Source organism: Mus caroli, chromosome 19 (genome assembly GCF_900094665.2).
Source record: "Mus caroli chromosome 19, CAROLI_EIJ_v1.1, whole genome shotgun sequence".
In the NCBI taxonomy this organism is placed as follows: domain Eukaryota; kingdom Metazoa; phylum Chordata; class Mammalia; order Rodentia; family Muridae; genus Mus; species Mus caroli.
This window is the reverse complement of record NC_034588.1, coordinates 45,943,114-45,966,908: the sequence shown is the minus strand read 5'-3', so window position 1 is coordinate 45,966,908 and position 23,795 is coordinate 45,943,114.

Below are 23,795 nucleotides of genomic sequence, written 5' to 3'. Positions count from 1 at the left end.
ATACACGACTTAATGTTCCTTGTCAGGAATCTGCAGTTCCTTTTATTTTTCTAGCTGCAATTGAGATCTTTTATTTTAATGAAGCTAATAGGTCTCACAAGTTGGAGGTGTTATTTTTCAGCTTTAATGTGGTGTAATTGCCAATACCAAGTCATTTGGATATTTACAAAAAGATAACTCAATTACCACAGGCCCTGACACACAATAAGCACTCAATAAATGTTACATATTTTTATTACGAACCGTAGAAGTTTAGTTCATATAAAGGAAAGCGGAAGCTAAAATAAAAGTTACATAAAAGCAGTTGATTTGCTAATTGTTTGCAGAGCTATTGCTGCCCAATGGTTATAAAATTCTGAGAATGAATTCATCTTCTGAATAAAAAGTTACTTCCCCAAACTCACTTATAAATGTTGTAAAAGTATGAATGAATCATAAGTTTGTAAAGAAACTCATTCTTCTGACTACCTAGGACTTCCCTGTGCCTCAGTCAGTTCTATAAGCATAAGGTACGTTGGTGCCATACTCAAAATTTTGCACATTTTAACTCCTAATGTCTGTCTTGGTTTCTCAATTCTAATAACATGGCATCTCTTAAAATTACGGAGTCCTACTGGGATATCTGATCTGACAATTATTTCTCTGGTCAGATTCCCATTCTAAAATGGTACATTTCATAGAGGAATGAAGTTAAGTCTCATATGTGTTTATAACATCCATAGGCTGCAGCACTGGCCCTTGCACATTGCCTGGCTAAATATATGTTTAAGATACAACCAGTGCTCTCTCTTGCTGGGGACTGAATAGAATAATGAAGAATGGTATGGCTCATAAGAGGCTTTTTAGATGCCTTTATCATGCCCTTTCATCAATTCACAGGCTTAAGACTCATTTATCCCTCATACAGGCCTCGAATCTCAAGACTTTTCTGGTATTTTACTGTAGTGTTCCTAACTCATAAATGCAAATGTAGGTATTTAGGTATGACAGGGTCATGAAATGGTGGAAAAACTGCAAATCAACAAGGCTTTTTACCTGAACCCTATCAAGCAAGGGCCTTGAGTGGATTTCCTTTAGTGCTAGCATTAAGCCAGGTGAACATTTTGCATTAGAGCTGAGTCTGTTCTGCTGATTGTTTGTGTGCAGTGCTTGGTGTTGCGCCCACCTCGTCCGGCAAGGAAAAACACAACACAGTTGGATTCTTCTCAACAGCTTTATTCCAGGAACAACTCAATGCTACAGGAACACCAGGAACCCAGGGAGGACTCCTTATATACACCCCAGCACTGGGGAGGGCTATGTGTCCTCCTGGGATTGGTCAGTCTGCTGGCACCTTAATTTGCATGCACCTGCTCGGGAGGGGTTGGCGCCAGATTCGGGCTAGCGCCTGCACAGTGGTGTTGACAGAGACCGGCACAGGAGACCGCGCTGGGCTCTATCTTTTAGGCACCGGCTGCCTACAGCTTGGAAGCAAGCTGTGATGCTAACTGGGCTCTTCTTTTCATCTTGCTTTTTTGATTCTACTCTTCCTTCCTGTATGTTGTATCAAATACCATGCTCCATCAGCCCACCTGAAATGTGATTCCTACAAAGGCTGTCACAGAATGCAAAGTTACCTTTGACCAAAAACTTTTCTAGACATGAGTTTGCCTAAGCATAGTCATTGGCTTCAAGTTCCTCCCTTCCAAGTTCCTCCCTTCGATCCAGAGGAAAGGAAAGGGTACATTGTGGTTGATCAGAAGGACAGGATCAATTTGTTTTATCCCTGCTGTTAGTGGCTGATGAGGGGACAGGATTGGGATGGAGAGGTCTATTTTCAGCAATGTCCAAATACATGGTAGAACTCTCTGTTTTTCCAATGTCCTCAGGCTCGGTCTGCCCACCTCCCTGAGCAGGTACAGTCAGCTGTTTCAGGCATTGCATTCCACAAAGACCACAAACAGTGTGGATCGGTTTTAAGGGCCCTTGTATAGGATTTGAATGAATCTGGCTTTGCTTCTCTGTGTACGTGCCAAACCCTCAGGAGTATTTATTTTAATCAACTATATTTTACCTTAAATTTTTTATTATTTTCTCTTGAACTATGCTCTAGAGTCAGAAGCTAAAGAGCCAAATCAGGATGATGACCATAAATTGATGTCCTGCATAGATGCTATCAGTCCTACTATTAAGTGAGAGCTACATAGAGATCTTAGTTAATGGTTTGTCTAATTCATACCCCTTCGACACACATTCTACACAGGACTGATGCTTTGACAGCATTTTCTCTTGTCATGGGAGGGATGTCAATCATATATAAAACTTCGCAGCCCAGAAGGATTCCTCATCCACAATGCCTGGAGCTTGGCCTCCGCCATGTAAGGTGGTTTGAATTAATAGTCCTTTTCCTTAAGACCCACTAGACAAGCTCTTAGGTCCACACAAGCTTCTTAGAGCAAAAGCCCAACACTGCTATTCATCATTGCCACAAGACGACCAGAAACTCCATTTATTTTCTCTGCAGCTGACAAATGTAATTTATAGCCTTTAAAGACCTAATTATTTTCTGTGATACAGGTTTAAATTTGAACACTTCTCCCCAGAGAGGTAGTGGATGTCTTGGAAGCTTGGAAACTCCCAACTCTCTGTTTCAGATTCTTGGATGAGAGAATATCGTGGGAATGAAATGCCAAGTTTAAGCCAATACAAAATTACACTGAGAAATAATATCCTTGGTCTGGTGAAACCAGAGTCCTAAGAAAGAACCTACTGTGCTCCCCCAAGGTCCATCCCCGTGTATCTTCCTGGGCTGAGTCCTATCTCCTGTTCTTCAGCAGACTTGCCTTGGGGAATGTTTTGACTGCCAGCATGGAACGCTAGAGATGCTAATAAAGATCCCTTCTCCATGATATTTCTGAGCAAATTGACTGTTGAGTCAGGGAAATTAAAATCCATTTACCCATAATAAGGTCTGAAATGTAGATCATAGTCTGGCGTTCCTGTACAGATTTTATCAGCCCGACGCTGGCTTTTTTAAGTCTTCCTCTTGCCTGGCAGCTTCTTGCTTTGTTCTTGAACCTTGTTATTTGTTTCTTCAGGGAATGCTTCTGTAATAAATCTCTTGAATATCAATTATAATCTCAGAATTAGCTTTTGACCATCTGTCTTAGAACCGATGCTAGCGGGCTGGCCAGATGGCCCAGTAGTTCAAAGCACTTGCTGCTCTTGCAGAGGGCATGAGTTCAGCTCCCAGGCACCCGTATTGGCTCACAGTCTAGAACTCCAGCTCCAGGGAATCCAAGGACTTCTTCAGGACACCAGGGGTCCCTACACTCATATCCATACATGCACGGTAAGTGACCACAGTATTCATAGTTAAAAGAAATAAGCAAAACCTACCAACTATCTCCATAAGATAGTAAGAACTGCAAGGAAATGATAGAAATAGTTATTGCTGTCCCAAAGACACCAGTCAGCAACAACAGTAACTCAGTACACAGCTACATTCTGAGTGAGGACTATGAGCCCTCACCTCCACCAGCCTGCTGACCCAACAAAACCCACAGATTCCCGACAGTGTCCCCTGCAAGGATTGGTCTCCAGGTGGCTTACTTCGGTGACCTTTCCTTGCCTCTCCTTTGGTCAGCACTGATTACTGCATATTCAACCTACATTGGCTTATTATTGTCCTCATACTCCTGCCTTGTCAACTGCCACGTGTGCTCTATGTGGAATATTCTGGGTCTAGAAACATGCCTCCATATATTTTTTTTTATTTTATTTATGTATTTGCATCCCAATTGCTGTCCCCCACCCGGGATCCCCCTCTCAAGTTCCTCACTCTCTGAGAAGGTGTCCCTTCTAGTTCCACTCCCACCCCAGTGCATCAAGTCCCGGCTCTATTAGGCACATCTTCTCCCACTGAAGCTGGACCAGGCAGCCCTCTGCTGCATATGTGTTGAGAGCCTTGTTCCAGCCTGCACATGCTCTTCAGTGGGTAGCAGTTTCAGGGAGCTTCCAGAAGTCCAGTTTAGTTGACACTGTTGGTCTTCCTGTGGGGTTGCCATCACCTTCCAGGCCTTCAATCCTCCCCCTAACTCTTCTATAGAGGTCCCTGACCTCCATTCAATTAATGTAGGTGGATATCTGCATCTGCCTCAATCAGCTGCTGGGTAGAACCTCCCAGACTCCTGTCTTTTCTTACAGGGAACCCAGGTTCAGTTCCTAGAGGTCACATGGCTGCTCACAACCCGCTGCATGGCCAATTCCAGGGGACCAGAAATCTTCTCCTGGCTTCCAGCATCTCCTGCAAATACAGGGCACATAAGATTCACACGGGAACTCATAAACTTTAAAAGAAATGGCATTTTAAATGAATATTCTTTCTCTGTCTAGCAAGTACTCTCCCTAACAGTATCAACCTTCTATAATTTACTTTTGGCTTCCCAATGAATTCCTCGAATTATCCTTCTAGCATGTATCTCCTCCTTTCTTATGGTTGAAATGATCTTCTCCGTCAACCTCTAATTCATATTTTTCAGGAGTTATTCTTTTTCATACATAGACTGTGAGCTCCTTAAAAAATAGGAATCATTTCTCATAGCATTTTGGTTCTGTGTTTGCTTTGGTTTGTGGGTTCTGCGAAGATGTTTTGATTTTGTTTTGCGAAGGTGGCTTGTGATCACCCTGCCTCTTGTCTATGAATGCTCAGACTACAGACGCCGCCACCACAAGAATGGGCATCATTTTGTCTGGCTGATATTTACTAGCAGAATGAACTTAACACTGTAGTAATAAATATTTTCATAACATTTTAAGCCTTTAAAACCTTTCAAGTGTTTGAAATGTATTTTTGGACATAATCATATACATAAAGCAAGAGCATTAGGGTTTGCTTTTTCAGGACTGAAAACTGATGGTCCTCAGAATTAAGTGACTTTTCCAAGGTATACACTTGCTAAGAGACATGCCTAGGGCTCTCTGGACCTAAGTCTGATTCCCATCCTGCTTTGTTCTCAGCTACTTCACTTTAATTTTAACCTAAGCCTTAAAATCAGTCGTCTGTCACTTATCAATTTATAATAAGTACTATGCTTTTCTAGTGCTTTTAAAAACCAGGCACATATAACCTTGTTTGGCAAGAGCTTTTATGCTTGTTGTTCTTCTACAATACCAGAGGCACAAACACACAGGAACATCTGCTCCTTAGAAAGTGAATAAAATGAATCCAATAAAGAACATGGAAGTATATGCAATAGTGTCTGCGTTTGGTGGCTGACCATGGGATGGACCCCCAGGTGGGCAGTCTCTGTATGATCCATCCTCTCATCTTAGCTCCAAACTTTGTCTCTGTAACTCCTTCCATGGGTCCATCCCATGGTCAGCCACTAAACGCAGACACTATTGCATATGCCAGCAAGATTTTGCTGAAGGGGCCCTGATATAGCTGTCTCTTGTGAGGCTATGCCAGTGCCTGGAAAACACAGAAGTGGATGCTCACAGTCATCTATAGGATGGAACACAGGGCCCCCACTGGAGGAGCTAGAGAAAGTATCCAATGCATCCCTATAGGTGGAACAATAATATGAACTAACCAGTACCCAGAGCTCAAGTCTATAGCTGCATATGTAGCAGAAGATGGCCTAGTCAGCCATCATTGGGAAAAGAGGCCCCTTGGTCTTGCAAACTTTATATGCCCCAGTACAGGGGAATGCCAGGGCCAAGAAATGGGAGTGTGTGGGTAGGGGAGCAGGGCGGGGGCGGGGGGAGGGTATAAGGGACTTTTGGAATAACATTTGAAATGTAAATGAAGAAAATATCTAATTAAAAATTTTAGAAAAGAGAACGTAGAAACAGCTGGGGGTGGGCACACAGTAATGTTAAGTTGCAAGACCCTGGGTTTGATACTGTCTCATAAAAGAGAATGCATAGTCTCCTAGCTAATCTTATCTGAAAATTAAATCATGTAGGTCCATGTGTGTGAGGGTGGTTAATTACCACACAGTAACTCCTCTTCCTAGCTACTCTGGCTGAGTTGATCCTCGATTCACCTCTAGATAGTGAGAAGATATACTTAATTTGATAGAGAAAAGGAGGACAAATCAATTGGATGCTCAGTATATCTAACATATCAGCTATAGCATCACTGTGAAGTTTTCACTGTGAGGTATTTCTCTTCAAGATAGTGCCTGTATTCCTGATACTTAATTTTAAGAATTCTTCCCCGTTTTTATCTGCATGTTTTAGTTGGGTTTCAGAAAACCAAAGGAAGCGTGAACCTGCTAATTTGTGATTTTGGCTAATGTGGAATTTATTAGAGGTCAAAAACTAAACTCAAACAATATCAGATTTTTATTTGTTTCCCCAGCTCTTAAATTGAAGAAAATGAAAGTCTGGTTAAATTTCTCTGTGAGTGGCTTGAACTGAAACTGGAAAAGTATAAAGCAACTGGTCAGAAGTCAAAGTAAAGAGATTATATTTATCTAGAATTGAATTGGGAGACCAGACAATTGTGATTCTGAGAAACAAAGGATGTTCATCTCTTCCAATCCAATTAGCTGAAGTATGGAACATCTGTAATATCTATTTTGTGAATACATTCATAGCTCTAAAAATTCCTTTATTTTTGATAAATTAAACCAATTGTCTTTGATCAAGTTAGAAAACCAAAAAATCCATCCCATGTATTTATGTCTCACAAGAGACATGAAAATAAATAATTTCTTTAACTTTGCATTTCTGTTTGAGTTCAGGACACACAGTCATTGAGATTTGAGTAAATTTGTCTAGAGAAAGTGGTTGCTTATTATTGACAACTGATAAAATTTCATCTCTCGCTGAGCCAAGTTTGCTTAATGAAGTTAACTATAGTGTGTCTTAAATTTTGATAAAATATTTCTAGCACTTTTACCATGGCCAATTTTTTAATTAGTAGTTAGTTTAGCCTGAGTCTCCTTAAAAGAAATTCATGGAACTCATGACTCTACTTTATTTCTTTCTTTATTAACACTAATAAAACATCTAACTTTTTGGAATGTGCAAATGACATAAATCATTCTAATTTTCTTTGTTTTAGATGACCTCATCAGATGTCAATTTTCCTATCTGGAAAATAGAGCATATCAAATTCTTTTTGCTTTTTGACTCTATTGTAATAGGCTAGTATAGAGCTCTCTCTGTTCCCTCAGATCAAATCCCTCACTCTCTTTCCTAGACTTCCAGCAGATGATCAGGTGTAGCCTCCCTTCTTCCCTGCCCATATCTCTTATATGTCCCACAAACCTTGCTCATCTAATCTCCCTCTCCACCCCCCTGCCCTTGCTGCATCACAGCTTCCAACATCAGTAGGTATTACCTGTACACACCAGCTAAACAGACCAGTAAATGTGGCAACCCACAGCCATCACACTAAAAATAAAAATCCACAATAAAAATCCAGAAAGGAAACAGCAACCAAAAAACAAAACATGTATTCAACAAAAACAAACCCTCTACCACAACAGGATCTGGATATTCCAAAATGGCTGAAGCACAAGAAAAAAAAAAACCTTAAAAATATATAAAGATAATAGAGGTCCTTAAAGAAGAAATGAAACATCCCTTATAGTAATTCAGGACAACACAAACAAATAACTGGAAGAAAATAATAAATCTCTTTGAGAAATCCAGAAAAACACAAAGAATTGGAGGAAATGAATAAATCCCTTAAAGGAAACCAAGAAAATACAAACACTTGAAGGAAACAAGTAAAACTCTTCAATACCTAAAATTGGAAATGAAGCAATAAGGAAAACACAAAATGCAGCAATTCAGAAAATGTAAAGTTTAGGAATTTGAACAGTAACTAAGAGGTGATCTTCACCCACATAGTATAAGAGATGGGAGAAAAGACTCCAGGCATTGGAAATGCAACAGAAGAAATAAACACAGTGGTCAAAGAAAATTTAAATCTAAGAAATTCCTGAAACAAAGCATCCAGAAAATCCGGAACACCATGCGAAGACCAAACCTAAGAATAATAGAAATAGAGGAAGGAAAATAATCCCAGCTGAAAGGCCCACCCAGAAATTATTTTCAGTAAAATCATAGAAGAAAATTTTCCTAGCCTAAAGAAGCAGTTGCCTACAAAAGTACAAGAAACATATAGAACACCAAATAAATTGGACCACAAAAGAGAATCCCATCACCACGTAATAATCACAACACTTAACATACAAAATGAACAAAAACATATTAAAAACTACAAGATATAAGAACCAAATAATATATAAAGGCAGACCTATGAGAATTACACCTGATTTCTCATGTCCTGGACAAATGCATTGCAGACTTTAAAACTGCAATTCTCAACAAATAGTTCAACCATCATAGATGAAGAAAATATGATATTCTATGATAAAGTCAAATTTAAACAATGTTTACCTATAAATCAAGCCCTACAGAAGATACTAAAGAAAAACTCTAACCTCAGAAGGTTAAGTATACTTACAAAAACAAAGGAGATAACTAATCTTATGCCAGCAAAAGCAAAAGAATGGAAACTCACACATACCATAAACACCAATCACACCCCCAAAATAGCCAGGCATTAACAATCATTGGTCATTAATATCTCTCAATATCAGAAGTCTCAATTTCCAATCAAAGGACACAGACTCAGAAAAAGGATGTGAAAATAGGATCCATCGAGCCTTCTACTGCATTCAAGGAAAACATTACCTCAGGGTAAAGTGTTGGAAAAAGACTTTCCAAGCAAATGCACCTGAGAATCAAGCTGATATACCAAGTTGGTGTATAGATATTAACAACAACAAGAACAACACAAAGCTTACAAATTAGTGTAAAATGAAAGACTTTCTACTGAATGGAAAAATGGGTAAACGTAAAAATAAAAAACAGGAATGAAAGATTTCCTAGAATTCAATGAAAATGAATACAAGAGCATACCCACACTTATGGGACTCAGTGAAAGCAGTGCTAAGATGAAAGATCATAGCACTAAGTACTTACATAAAAATTAGGGTACTTTCATACTAGCAACTTAACAGCACTCCTGAAAGCTCTAGAACAAAAGGAACTAATCAAAGGATCAATGAGACAAAGAGTTGCTTCTTTGAGAAAATCAAAAAGATAGATAAACTCTTATTCAACCTAACTAAAAGACAGAGACAGACTATCCAAATTAACAAAAATGAAAAGGGGGTCCTAATAACAGACATTGGGAGAATATAATGATAAAGACATACTTTTAAAACCTGCACTTCAGCAAACTGGAACACCTAAAACAAAATGGATAATTTTCTTAGTAGGTACCACTTACAAAGGTTAAATCAAGATTAAATAAGCAATTTTAACATACCTATAACCCTAGTAAAATAGAAGCAGTTATTAAAAGCCCACCCCCCAAAGAAAAGCCCAAGTTCATGTGGTTTAAGTATATACTTCTACCATTAACATACTTCTCAAATTATTCCACAAAACAAAAACATAGGGAAAATTGCCCATTCAAGTTTATGAGTCCACAGTTTCCTGAGGCGTCCGGTGTCCACTTGCAAATTGTGTTACCCCCCAAAAACCTATTTGCAGTGTCTGCCCCCAGCTGGATTTGATTGGCAATAAAGAATTGCTGGGTAAAGGGAGATGGGACAGGTCCCATAGAGGAGGAGGAAGGGAGAATCACCATGTGCCAGGAGAGAGAGACTAGGGCGGGGGAGGGGGGGAGTTGGGGGAGAGGATGATCAAAATGCAGGAGTAAAGGCAAAATGGCCCCAGAAAGGGCTGCCCAGAAGCATCTTGGGCTTCGAAGACCAATGAGCTTCATGGAAGGTAACAGTAGCAAAATTAAAAGTAGATGATGTTGAGCCATAAGTACCAGAAGGAAGGGCATTCTTGCTGCATCTGCAGGAGGCTTAGAAGTGCCCAGACACTGAGCTCATAAGGCATGTTAAAAATAAGCTTGTGTGTGTATGTGTGTTTCATTCGTGGATCCAAAAAACAGCTCCTGGGCAGGTGCACACATGTGCAACCTGCTGGAAACCAAAGCGGTGTAGCCAAAACTCACCACAATCATGCCAGAGATACAGAGATAGACCACCGTATGCAAATCAATAGATGTAATACACCATATAAACAAATTGAAAGAAAAAAGAAAAAAATGACTGTCTTCTTAGATGCAAAAAGGACTTTTGACAAAATCTAACACTCTTGTATGATAAAAGTACTGCAAAGTTTAGGGTCACAAGGGACATACCTAAACATAATAAAGGCAATTCACAATGAGCCATAACCAACATTAGCCTAAATGGAGAGATACTGAAAGAAATTCTACTAAAATCAAGAACAAGACAAAATTTTTCACTATCTCCGTGGCTATTCAATATAGCACTTGGAGTTTTAGCTAGAGCATAGGCAACTGAAGGAGCTCAAGGGGATATAAATTGGAAAGAAGTCAGAATACTGTTATTTCTAGGATACATGACAGTATACACCTACAGCTGATAAACACTTTCAGAGAAGTGGCTGGATACAAAATTTACTCAAAAATGAAAAAGAAGTAGCCTTGCTATATAAAATGAAATGCAGACTGAGAAAGAAAACAGGCAAACACCTTTTGCAATAGCCTCACGTTATATAGAATATCTTCAACTCTAACCAAACAAGCAAATGATTTGTAAGTCTTTGAAGAAAGAAATTGAAGAAGCTATCAGATGGAAAGATCTCTCATGCTCATTGATTGGTAGGATTAGCACAGGAAAAAATGGCCATCCTATCCAAAGGAATCAACCTACAAATTCAATGCAATAGCCATCATCAAGATTCCAACACAATTCTTTGCAGATCTTAAGAGGACAATACTAAATTTCATATATAAAAAATGAAGTCGGGTGTGGTGGCGCACGCCTTTGATCCCAGCACTTGGGAGGCAGAGGCAGGTGAATTTCTGAGTTCGAGGCCAGCCTGGTCTACAGAGTGAGTTCCAGGACAGCCAGGGCTGCACAGAGAAACCCTGTATCAAAAAACCAAACAAACAAACAACAAAAAAACAAACAAAAAAAAAAACCAAACAAAACAAAAACAGGAGAGCTCATACAATCATTAACAATAAAAGAACTACTGGAGGTATCACCATCCCTGATTTCATTTTGTACTAAAACCTATAGTAAAAAACAATTGCATGGTGTTGGTATCACATCAGACATTTTGATCAATAGAATCAAGTTGAAGACCTGTGGATAAACCTAATCAGTTATGTACAACTGATTTTTGATAAAGAAGTCAATAATATATATTGTAAAACTGACAGACTCTTTAAAAATGTTACTTCTCAAGGATGGCCACATGTAAAAGAATGAAAATTGATGCACATTTATCACCCTGCACAAAAATCAAGTCCAAGTGGATCAAAAATCTCAACATAAAGCAAGACCCACTGTACCTGATAACCTGATAGAAGAGAGAGTGGGGAATAGACTTTAACTCATTGGCATAAGAAATGACTTTCTGAACAAAACACCAATAGTTTTAGGCATTAAGATCAACAATTAATACATGAGACCATATGCAAAGCTTCTGTAAGGCAAAGGACCATGTCAGTTGGACAAAGTGACTGCTTACAGAATAGAAAAAGAGTTTTACAAACTCTACATCTGAGAGAGAAATAATATCCAAAATATATAAAGAACTCAAGAAATTAGACACAAAAATAAGCCAATTAAAATAGTGTACAGACCTAAGCAGTGAATTCTCAAAAGGGGCATTTCAAATGGCTAGGAAACATTTAAAAAATGTTCAACATCCTTAGCTATATGGGAAGTGCAGCACTTAAACTAGCTTTAGATTCCACCTTACATCTATCTGAATGACAAAGATCAACATCACTAGCGACAGCTCATGCTGGCACTCCTCTATTTGGTGGGAGTGGAAATTTGTGCAGCTCCTATGGAAATCAATATGGCAGTTCCTCAGAAAAGTGGAACTTCTATCAGTCTACTTCAATACACAGATAAACTATTCTTGGATATATTTCCAAAGATGATCCATTCTATACGTGGGACACTTGGGTTATCATGTTCAATCATTTATTCACAATAGGGAGTAACTGGAAACAGCTTTGATCTCCCTCAACAGAAGAATGAATAAGCAAAACGTGACTCATTCAAACAATGGAGTATTCCTTAGCTGTTAAAAAAAAATACATCCTGAAACTGATAGACAAATGAATGGAACTGGAAAAAACAATCATCCTGAGTGAGGTAATCCAGACCAAGAAAGGCAAATATGGTATATATTCATTTACAAGGAAATATTAGCCATGAGTAAAATCCCAAGGTAAAATCTGTAGCCCCAGAGAGTTTAGGTAAAGAGGAGGGATCTAGGGGGAGGTATGGGAAGGGGAAGTAGAATAGATTTTGAGGTGGACAGGAAGAAGGTTGTGACTGGAGCAACAGGGATCAGGTACAGAAGAGGTTGTGATAGAGGGAGAAAGTGCAGGGAAAACAACTGGAATTGGTGGCATCTGGATAGGATGTGGAAGCCTAATGCAGTGGAAACTTCTTGGAACCTATGCAGGTGATCATAACAATGACTCTGTAATGAGGCATATGGAATCTCAACTGGCCATCTCCTGTAGCCAGAGAAGGCTCCCAGGGGAGGCTCTTGAGTTCTTGGCTAAAAAAAAAGTGTCCCATGGAAATCTTTGAACAAGCCAGACTAATGCTAAGACAAAAGGTTGCTCTCTGCAAATTGACAGGGGAAATCCATTACCAAAGACAATATCCACAAAGCTCATTGAACATGGAAAAGTCCCAAGTCAGGATGTGCCTACATGGAGGCCTCACCACTACTTCTAGTCTCTTTTGTATGGGAAGATACACTGTATGCTAGTGAACTGTGGATACCCACCCAGTGAAAACCCCTTTGATTTACAGTCTGTCCTGCCTGGAAAATATGCCAAGACAATGGTGGCACAGAACTTTGTGAGAGTAACCAACCAATGTTTGATTTGAGTTGAGACCTACTACACAAAAAGAAACCTGGACTTTATATTACTTGGGTAACCAAAAACTAGAAGCTAGATAGCCCAAAGACCTAGGATAAAAACTGTACGTGAATGTGAAATCAAATAAAATGTAAAATAAAATGATTCCTAATGATATTCTGATATACTCATGATCATAAATCAATGTCTTGTCCAGTCATGATCAAAGAAGCTTCGTCTGGCAGCAGAAGCAGCTGGTGCAGAGACCCAGAGGCAGACATTAATCAGAGAGATAGTCAAAAATTTTAGTTCTAAATTGAAGAATTAATTTTCAATAAAAAAGAGGCCAGTATATTTTTTTCAGCAATAAAATACTTATGACATTTGAAGGATTCTGTTGCTTTCTGATAGTCTTGAATGGCAGCTAGTATTTACATTAATTTCTTGACTGATTTTCTATTTTTGTATAATGTTATAGTTAAGTACATTTCTTAAGAAGAGTATTGAAGTATATTCTCCCTTTTTGTATGTTTAAAGAATTAGTTAAGGGTTTTGAATTGTTTTAGAAGCAAGCACTTCATCATTTAAAATAGATATATAGAAATTGTGAACTCGATACATCATTTTATAGGGTGGAAAATATATTTCAGCAATTTGGTTTTGGGAGAACAAACAATAGTTTTCTGTTAAATGACCTTTTGGAAAAATGAATAGCTGTGCACAGTGATTATCATGACGGTGGCTTTGATCACAGAGTGAGCTACTGAGCCAGTTATAGCAGTAAAAGGCTTTATAAATAAGACATCCTCAGCTTCAAAATGTTCTTCAAAAATCTGCCATTTATTGAGCCCATAGGTTATACTTTATGGCTTATATTATTTGATCCCTGCCATAACCCTACAAGGCAGCAACAACTTCTCTGGAGTGAGAAAACTCAGCTTCGCCTGATTATGAGAGGAACTATCCACTATATCATGAGCTAACAACAAGGAAGAAGATCGGTGGCTTAGGTGTGACTTCCTAAGTGTTGCCTTAGGAAGTACAGTTATATGGATAAGTATGTCTCTTGAGTTTTAATAGCTAACCAACCACCATGTGTAAGGCAATACACACACACAAAGTATAACTATATGTACCTGACTTCCAATGTCTCATTTGAATCATATTCCTCTTACACATTCATTTAATGTGGAAGTGTCAGACAGAGCTTTTTGAAACTAAATTTCATAAATTCATATGGTGCATCAAAAAATTGCTTATATGCTCACAGATTGACCTTTACACAGAGGGAAGATTCTTATTTAAAGGAGAATTCCAGGTAGATTAACCTGGAATAACTAGAACTGCATTGTATTTGGAGTCGTCTGAACGGTGTGTACACATGGCTGCATTGAAATGTAAAAAGATAACTTCATAGTTTAAGAACAGGTGCTCCCAAAGTAAGTTAAGAAAAGAGCCAGAGTCTCTCCTAAGCATGCATGATGCTTCATGTCTCAGAACCAGACTCTAATGAGGAAAATTAAGTCTATTTTATAGTAGATGTTTATGATAGACTAAATAAAAGGCCCCAAGTACTCATTCCCACCTCCTAATTTCCAGAATCTGTGATTACTTCTTTATGTGGCCACAGAGATTTTGCTATTTGAATGAGCTTAAAGACCTTGCAATATGGAGACTATCCAGGGCACGGGGGCATGTACAATCACAAAAACTCTCAAGGGTGATGTTAGAGGAGGAGAAGAAAAGATGGTATGGTTGTGGGGCCTGAGATTAGAGTGGTAAATGGTGAAAACTTAAGAAAAAGCCAACAACCAAAGGGATATTTCTAGCTGACCACCAAACATTAATGATTCAAGAAATCAGAATACCCCTAAGTTAGTCTAGAAGTAACCTTCTTGTTGGAACTTTGACTTTAATGTGTTAATTCTAATTTTGAACCTCTGACTTCTAGGACATTTGCAGGGCTATATTTATGTTGGTTTGATCTGCTGGTTCGTAGGGATCATCTTGTCTAATACACCTTAACATCCTAGACGTCTTTTACAAACAACAAACAAACAAACAAACAAATAATGACACAATGGTTCCTATAACAATGATGTTAGAAAATACTATTCTCAGGTTCTAAACCATATTCATGAATACTGTGGACACTGGGCCCAGATGGGGCTGTTATTAGAGAACATTCAAATGTTTCTCATGTATGTTGAAAAGGCTCATCCATATTACAATAGTCTATCCATTCTCCCTTTAATCCTCTTTCATTTCCCTCACATGAGCACTCAGTGGTCACTTTTCTTAATTTTTCTTTCATACTCTTCATCTCCTCATTATTCCTTTTTCTCTTGCCCCTTCTAACAACAGACAGACAGACAGACAAAACAGACAGATGGTCAGACAGATAAATGACAGATACACGTTTCAGGATATTTGATCACACTATGATTGTGTTATTTACTAAAAAAAGAAAACTGTTTCTAGTGTGGGTGTGGCTCAGTCCATACCACACACCTTTAATCCCTCTGGCTGGAATAGAGGCAAAGCCTTTAGTACACACATTTAATCCCAAACAATGGAGATAAATTTAGTTTGTAGAGGGAAGCACCCATGTTTGAAAGTGATGTTTAATTGAATGGCAGACAGAGTGATGGATCAGAGAAAGATTTGACAGAATAGGGTATGCCCAACTCTAATGAGAAGAGACAGGAAAGAGAAGCTACTTGAGGGGCAGTGTAGAGAGAGAGAGAAGCAGTTTACCAGGACAGTTGTAGAGAGACAGTTGAGAAAAGAAGACAGGTGGCAGAAAAAAACAAGCTAAACACAGGTGAACATAGAATGAGCTAGAGAATGAGAAGAAGCCAGATTAGAACAGATTGCTAGAGTTAGTTTGGAGCCAAGCAGAGCAACTCAGTCAGAGGCTGAGAGGGAGCCAGATGCAATTAATAGGCTTGGAGAGGAGTTTGAGCCAGAACAACGAGGTTGAACCAGCCAGCCAGAGAGTTCATAAAGAGCAAGAAAGGTATGCTAATTCAAAATTAAGTCCCAGTGCTGAAGACATCCTAGGCCTAGATAAGACTGTAGGGAGGCCAGGAGCTTCCAGACAGAGGTTAGCAGGCAGAGGTAGTATGTCTCCCAGACAAAAATCACATCAGGTGAATAAAAGTCACTTTTACAGATACACACACACACACACACACACACACACACACACACACACACACACACACACATTTGACTGAATCTATTTAGTATTATCTATATATGTATATTTGCTTAGGTATGACCACTTGGGATTGAAGAACTTGTTAGGAGGCTCATTCATGGAGAACACTAGGTCTCCCTCTTTCAACATTCATTAATTGTATTTAGCTCTTTATTGGTACGTAGGGCTTTGTGAGATTTCTCCCTTTTTGCCATGACTTGTTAACTCATTGTACAGGTCCTGTTTAGGCAGCCATACTGTTAAGACTTCAGAAGTTTAGTGTAGCAGACACTATTCCATGGCCTATATCTTCATCCTATTGCTCTTAGAATCTTTCTAAGCAAGGCTCACTGACCCTTAGTTTGTAGGGGTTGTGCTGTGTGGATATCAACTGAGTAGGACCCCATAATCAACTGTTGTTTATAACTATTTTGTTCACAAGGTAAATGTTCTCAATGAACATAAACACAGAGATAGAGTAAGGAGTCTATTTCCATTGAGCCCAGCCAGTAGCTTCAATCAGCTCCATGTCCACTCCTGTGCATGGTTAGCTAACTGAGAGCTCTAGCCTCTCCTCAGACCACTCTAGTTCTCCCTGCGTAATTTCACTTCTTAGTCTGACTTCATTTATTGTATGTCTTCCAATGTTTTCCCAAAGTAAATGATCTGTAGTCAGCTGCTTTTGCCTGATTGCAGCACTATGAAGGTATCATTACACAGAGTTTTGATCCTAAAATAAAGGCCTTCACTTAGCCTTGAGCACTGAGTCCTATTATCTGCCTCTTCATTTAATACACTTTCTCCTGACTCTGACAATAAAAGGATCACATTGTCCTTCAATGATGAGTCATTCCTTCTTCAGCCATTGTTCTTTGGCAAATCCTAAACTTATATCAATTATGCTGCTATATCTTCTTTGAATATATTGGCCACAAGGATGAGAAGGAATCAACTATTCATAAAACTTGACATCGTGTCTTTTCTTTCACTCTCTTTTCTCTTTATCGTCTCTAAGTCAGTAAAACACTGGTTTTGTTTGTTTACTTGTTTTTGCTGCTTTGTTTTTAAATCTTGCTATTGCTTTTTCACATTGTATTCCTATCGCTATGGCTTCCATTGCTTCTTGTATAAAACATATCCTTGGCGGCAGATATTCTTATCTCTAGCTTCCTTACTTTATACTATGCTGTGGTTACTTTCCAAAGTTTTAAGGTTTTCTCATCAATTATTTTCATGTGAATGTTTTTTATACCAATACAATCTTCCCAATCTAAGGTTGGTGATCTGAAATATAATCTTGATGTCTGTCCAACTGAAATCTTCAAGTTAAAATATGATTGTCTTTTCCTACTTCCTCAACTTGAAAATCCGTATGTGAAAATGTACTATTGCATCCTCCGTGTTTCCTTCAGATACATCTTATCCTTCAGGATGCATGTTTAATCCCACCAGGACAAAGTCATTGTGAAGAGGTAAATGGATAATCCTCTCTAAACTCCATGGCAGTGCACACAATCTTCTCCCTATGCACCAACATTGCAGAAAGAAACACACACACACACACACACACACACACACACACACACACACACAGCCTTATATTTAATGTCTTAAACAGCACAATGGCTGGGCATTTCCAAACCTTCCAGCACTTTCCCCTCTGATATTCTTGAGTTATTACTTCCTGAAATCTATATTCCATTTTTGCTACCTCCGACCCAATCATATGCTTTCTCTCCTGCAGTTTTCAGGCTTTATCTTTCCGCCTCCCTGTCATGGTGAATCTCCTAGCTTTTTTTTTTTTTTTTCTGTTGTCCCTTGCCCAGAAATCTAATGTCTTGCTTCTGCTCCCCTACCCAGACATTGGCTGTCAGCAACTTTTATTCAAAAATCAAATCCATCTGAGAGGCAGGGACCTTCAGTGTCTTACAGGCAGATGTGCAGTTCCCATGTAATTTTGGGAGCCAAAATAACACAAATAGCATTAGAACCAACCAATTCACAACACATTTGTCCTTCCTTTCAGGACCACAGGTCTCTTGTTTCTGTACACTTCCTACTCTGCCTTATATTATAGACCATATATCTTAGTAAATATTTTTTTTTTATTTAGGACAAGAGCCAGGTCTTATCAGTTTGTACCATCATTATGCTGCACATTTGTAAGAGACCTAGATATTTGCACTAAATTAATATAAACTACCAGTGGCCTTTATGTCAGGGCAAGTGAGAAATTCTGTCTAGTAGAGTAGTTAATACATGCTTCCTTTCTCTAGGTCATAAAGTCTGGGTGTTAATGCATTAGATAGGACGGGTATTAATGAGAAAATTAAAATGATAGATTGATACAACTTAACACGTGTAAAAAAGCAGAGTGAACCATTATTCTGAAAGTGAGTTATGTCTTTTCCCTTTGTTAATTATTCTGTGGGCATTCCAGATTAGCAAAATTACATCAGCATTTGAACACTGCATTTCAATTCTTGGTAAATCAACCCTATCATCAACACAGCTAAGTGCCTGAAAGTGCAACAGTTATTTGGGTATCATTGTTCAGGCTTCATTTTGCTGTATAATCATTATTACGTGTGGTAATATCATGATTAGTATCTATCATAATGATTGAGAGATGTTTTGTTGCTGCTGTTCTTGTTTTTGTTTGCAGAAGGTCACAATTCATAAAACCATATATAAATTACGGACATTCCCTTCCTCTACTGATGGGACATCATAATTGAGAATATGCCTTACTGGCTTCTAAGATTGATGCTCCACAATCACCATGTTCTACGGGGGTAACCAAGATAGATCTGTGTGTGAAGGTATTCACCACAAACCCTGGCAACCTTAGTTCAAACAATGGGACCCACAAAGTGGAAAAAAAAAATAATCAACAACAAGAAAAACAGCTCCTGCAAGGTGTCTTCTGCTTGGGTGCACAGTTGCAAATGTAAACACATATACCACTTTATGAATGAATAAATAAATGAACATATAAATGTAATGCAAAATTTAAAAAAAATCTATGAATTTATCTGGAGAATAGATATATTAGGTAGATGTAGATCAGGATATTTTATCTTTGCAGTATGAAGATATGTCTCTCCCCTAGTTGGAGCACTTTCCTAAGACCGAGTGCAGGAAGCCACTGGTGTGGGATGTTTGACTGTATTTGTGCTTTTGTTTCTGTTCTTTCTCAGTACACCCAGGGGGGCGAGTATGAAATGTCTACACCTGCAGCCCAGAGAACGTGCCTCTGCTAAGACGCGTTCCTCGGAGAGATTCTGCTCACCCATCTGTTTTCATAAAATTTTAATGCCAGACAGAAAACTCATACGATGTTTTGTTTTAACTTAATTTTTATTTAATTTGTTCTCAGAAAATCAAGCTTTTGCGGTCTGGCCACAGGTGCATAGTAGCAATCACGCAGTGTGGTGTAAGCATCCTCCCTGCTGAGCTGTTCACAAATGCACTGAGCGTACACACTATAATTTAAACCTTGCTGAAAAAAATGTCATCCTGGGCCCAGAGGCTTCCCTTCTCCTCCATGAGAAACCACGAGCTGGATTGTACCGTTCTTAAGAAGCACAGTCCTATTACTCAACCAAGGTCCTTCTAACCTTTCACAGCCTGGAGTCCAGGAGGACAGTGGACTGTCCATGAGCCATTGGTGCTTCCCAACCCCCCCAGCAGAAAACATACTTTTATCCTTGAAGCTGAAGTTCTGCTGGCAAGCCTCAGGCTCATGTCCAGTGGCCAACAGTTTCTGGCAATACTTCAATAATTCTTCTCATTGGATATAAGGGGAAACATTTTCACTTGGTTTTTAATTGTGATTTGTTATAATTACCAGAAAAATTCCCTCCACTTCCACATCTCATGCTTTTCCTTTCCAGTCAGCCACATAATGTACTATTAACAGTCATTGGTTTTGTCAGTCTGCAGATCAAAGAAATGATAAGATGGCTATAAATTTTATGATACTTTAAATGATAAAGACCCTGACCTAGGGTATGTTCCTAAATGGTCAGCTTCACTGAGAATAAGTCTCCTTTTAAACAGTTTGCTCTCAAAGAATTTTCTACCAGGACATATGAGAGATGGTGTTCAATGGCACTCTTATGCACGGTTGTTCTGGAGTGATCACTAGCAGGTCCGAGTCCCTTGTGATTAATACTGAGTATTTATGTATCATAATTAACATTTCTTTTGCCCAGGATAAACTATAAGAATAGGATTAATATATAAGGAGATCTTACCAGACTGTAGTAGTAGAGGTTAAAGCAATAGGTTTCAACACTAGCAAGACTGGGAAAATATCAAGTTAGGATTCCACTAATCCCAACAGTTCAAGATGAAAAAGTAGCAGGAGGTGATGAGGAGGCACCAGTGGGGAAAATGAACAAACAAATCCCAAAATCTTCTTGTATATGTCTGAGGACCTGAGTTCAGAATACCATCGCCCATGTAGAATTTGAGCATAGTGCCAGGGTAATAGACAACAGGTAAATCCCAGGGCTTGTTGTACATCCAGTCCAGTAGAAAAGACAAACTCCAAGTTTGGTGAGACACAGTATCAGAAAACAAATTGGAGACCAATAGAGGAAGACAACTGAGCTTGAACATGTATGTCAAGCATACATACATACAAACATACATACATATATACATATACCAAAAAAGGAAGATGAAGAAGAAGAAGAGGGGGAGGGGGAGGGGGGAGGAGGAGGAGGACAAGGAGGAGGAGGAGGAGGACAAGGAGGAGGAGAAGGAGAAGGAGAAGGAGAAGGAGGAGGGGAAGGAGGAGGAGGAGGAGAAGGAGAAACAAAGCAGCTTATTGTCTTAATGCAGTTCTCATACAAGGATGCGTCCAAATAACTGGACAAATTTTTTTTTAAATGAACCCCTAGTGTTTCCAGGGTGCAGCCTAATATCTTCTTTCCTAACAAGATTCCAGGTGATGTCTATGCTCCAAGACTGGGCCCACATTGCTCTAGTTATCATCAACACTGGCTCCATATTCACAAGTACTGAATATTGATTAAAGGGTACAGATTACTGAGACTATACTGTTAGCATGTTGGCAGTGTTCCTTCTAGGCTTCACCCAACAGTTACCTAGCAACAGCAAGGTAGGCCTGGCTTGTTATAAAAAAAGACTATGCGGTCTCTCTCTTTTTGTCTCTTTTCCCTCTGACCATTCTCTCTCTCTCTCTCTCTCTCTCTCTCTCTCTCTCTCTCTCTCTCTCTCACACACACACACACACACACACACACACACACACACACACACCTTCTCCCTTTCTCTCTTTCCCTTCCCCTTCTCTCTTCACATGTTTCATGCCAGACTCCTCCTCCTCCTCCTTCTTCTTCTTCTTCCTCTTCTTCTCTCTCTTTGTCTCCCTCTGTCTCTCTCTGTCTCTCTGTCTCTCTCTCTGACTCTCTCTCTCTCTCTCTCTCTCTCTCTCTCTCGTCTCTTTCTCTGCCTCTACTCCCTTCTCAAGCCTCCCCATACCCCCAAATAAACTCTATTCTGTACCAGACCCATCCTATGACTGGCACCTTGGGTGGGGTGAGGGATGCCCCAGCATGGGCCTGCTGAGGCAATGACCACCACCACCACCACCACACCATGTCATGCTTTGCAAAACATATCATGGACTGTTCAAAACACATCACCCCAATTTGACTATGATACCTATGGCTGACTCTAAGCATTGCTCTTTTGGATATCTTGAGAACTTTCCCTCATCTAAGATGGAGTGCGTTATCTATGGAACTGCTTGATTCCACCTTGCTGGAGGACACGTTCTCACCTTATTCTTACATTTCCACAAAGAGACTAAATCATCCTTCTGAAATTTACATCTAAGCTCCCCCCCACCCCCGTATCTTCTCTAATATATGACTCCACTTTTCAGATCCAGGGAAGACGTTGATTAAATAGAAAACTCCACCTGCTGTTTTGTGGAGGGGGTGGTGTAGAAAGATGGAAATCTCTGTCAGCAAAGAAAAACATTTTAAACATCTAAATCCCTCTTGTCACCCTTTTCAGTGTGGGAAGGGGGAGGTGTCTGAGAATGGATGGGCAAGGACACTTGGGTTCCCACTGTGTGGTATGCAGAGTACAATAATCTCCCACTGAGCATGGGCATACATTTCCCACACCAAAGGATGCCAGCTAATTGCTCTACAGTGGAGAAGCACCTCAAGTCAGAACCCCAGCTGAATCATTTGGCACCTTGATTAATTCTACTGAAAATAATGGCTTGTTGTAATGCCTGGCCCCATCTGGAGAGAGCACATCATGAAAGGTAACAGTTGAGCACTGGTGGTTTTCTTTATCTCCTTTCCACAGTTCCCCATTGCTTCATCTCCAGGAACCAGCACATCTGTGATGGATGTAAACAGGCTTTGTCGTTAACAATTTGAACAATTCTCTTTGAATATTTTTTTGTTGTTGTTCAGAATTTCTATCTATGTGACAGGATACCTGACAGAAGCTACTTAAGGGAAGAAGGCTTTGTTTTGGCTTGTAATTTTAAAAAGTTGGTCCACAATTCTTGTTTCTGTTGATTCAGAGCCCATTATGACACAGAACATCCTGGTAGAATGAACCTGTAGTAGAACTTAGGCATTTCATGGTAGGCAGGAAACAGAGAGAATGCAGATGCAGGAACCAGATGGATTTCTGCTCTTCGAACATGTGGCTCCCTTTTCCATTTGCTATATAGTGGATAGTGAAGCCTAGCTTCAGGATAGATCTTCCTATCTTTGCTAAATCCTCTCTAGAAATCTTCTCCCAGACATACACAGTGCTCTGTTTTACTAAAATCTAGGTGCTTCTCAATTCAATTTAGTTAACAAGATTAACCTTCACCAATACTTTCCGATGAGAAGAACCACACCTTAATCCATGACCAGTGGATAACCAAACATACAGATCAATAAATCACAAAGCCTAAAGCTTAAAGGGCTCTGTTTTCTGAAGAAGCCGAAGAGTGTCAAATGAAAGTGGGTTTACTGCCTCTGGGGTGGTGTAGTACTCCATACCTCATCAGAGAATGTTCATGTGGGTTGAACTATACATGCCTTTAATTTAGTCAGTAAAGAGTGTGGGTTTGTGTGAATTTTCCTGTACTAATGTCTGAAACATTGTTACAATTTTTGCTTCCTCTTAGAAAAGAGCTAAAGAGCACATACAAATGAATCCTACCTGTCTACATTGCTTTCTTATTTTCTTCCCAACTTATTTGTACTTTTGTATAAACAAAAGGTTTTTGTTGCTGTTGTTGTTTGTTTGTCTGTTTTTTTAAGTCTTGTCACTCCAGTTGTCTGGACTAGATAATTCTTTCTGGGTCTTGGTGTAGCTTTTATATGCTTTGTGCTACACTTAACAATATCCCTCGTCTCTATCAACTAGTTGACAGGATCACATAAGAACTGTCAGGCGCCAAAGAAACTCAGGACAAGTCTCACTCAATACCTGTGGCTCCTCCCAGAACGTTTCACGCAGCTCCAAAGCTTAAACTTCTCTAGCTGGTCTTCAGCTTCAGCTCCTCTCTTGCTTGGTCTACTTGTCTCTCTCTTCTCTTCCCTTCCCTTCCCTTCCCTTCCCTTCCCTTCCCTTCCCTTCCCT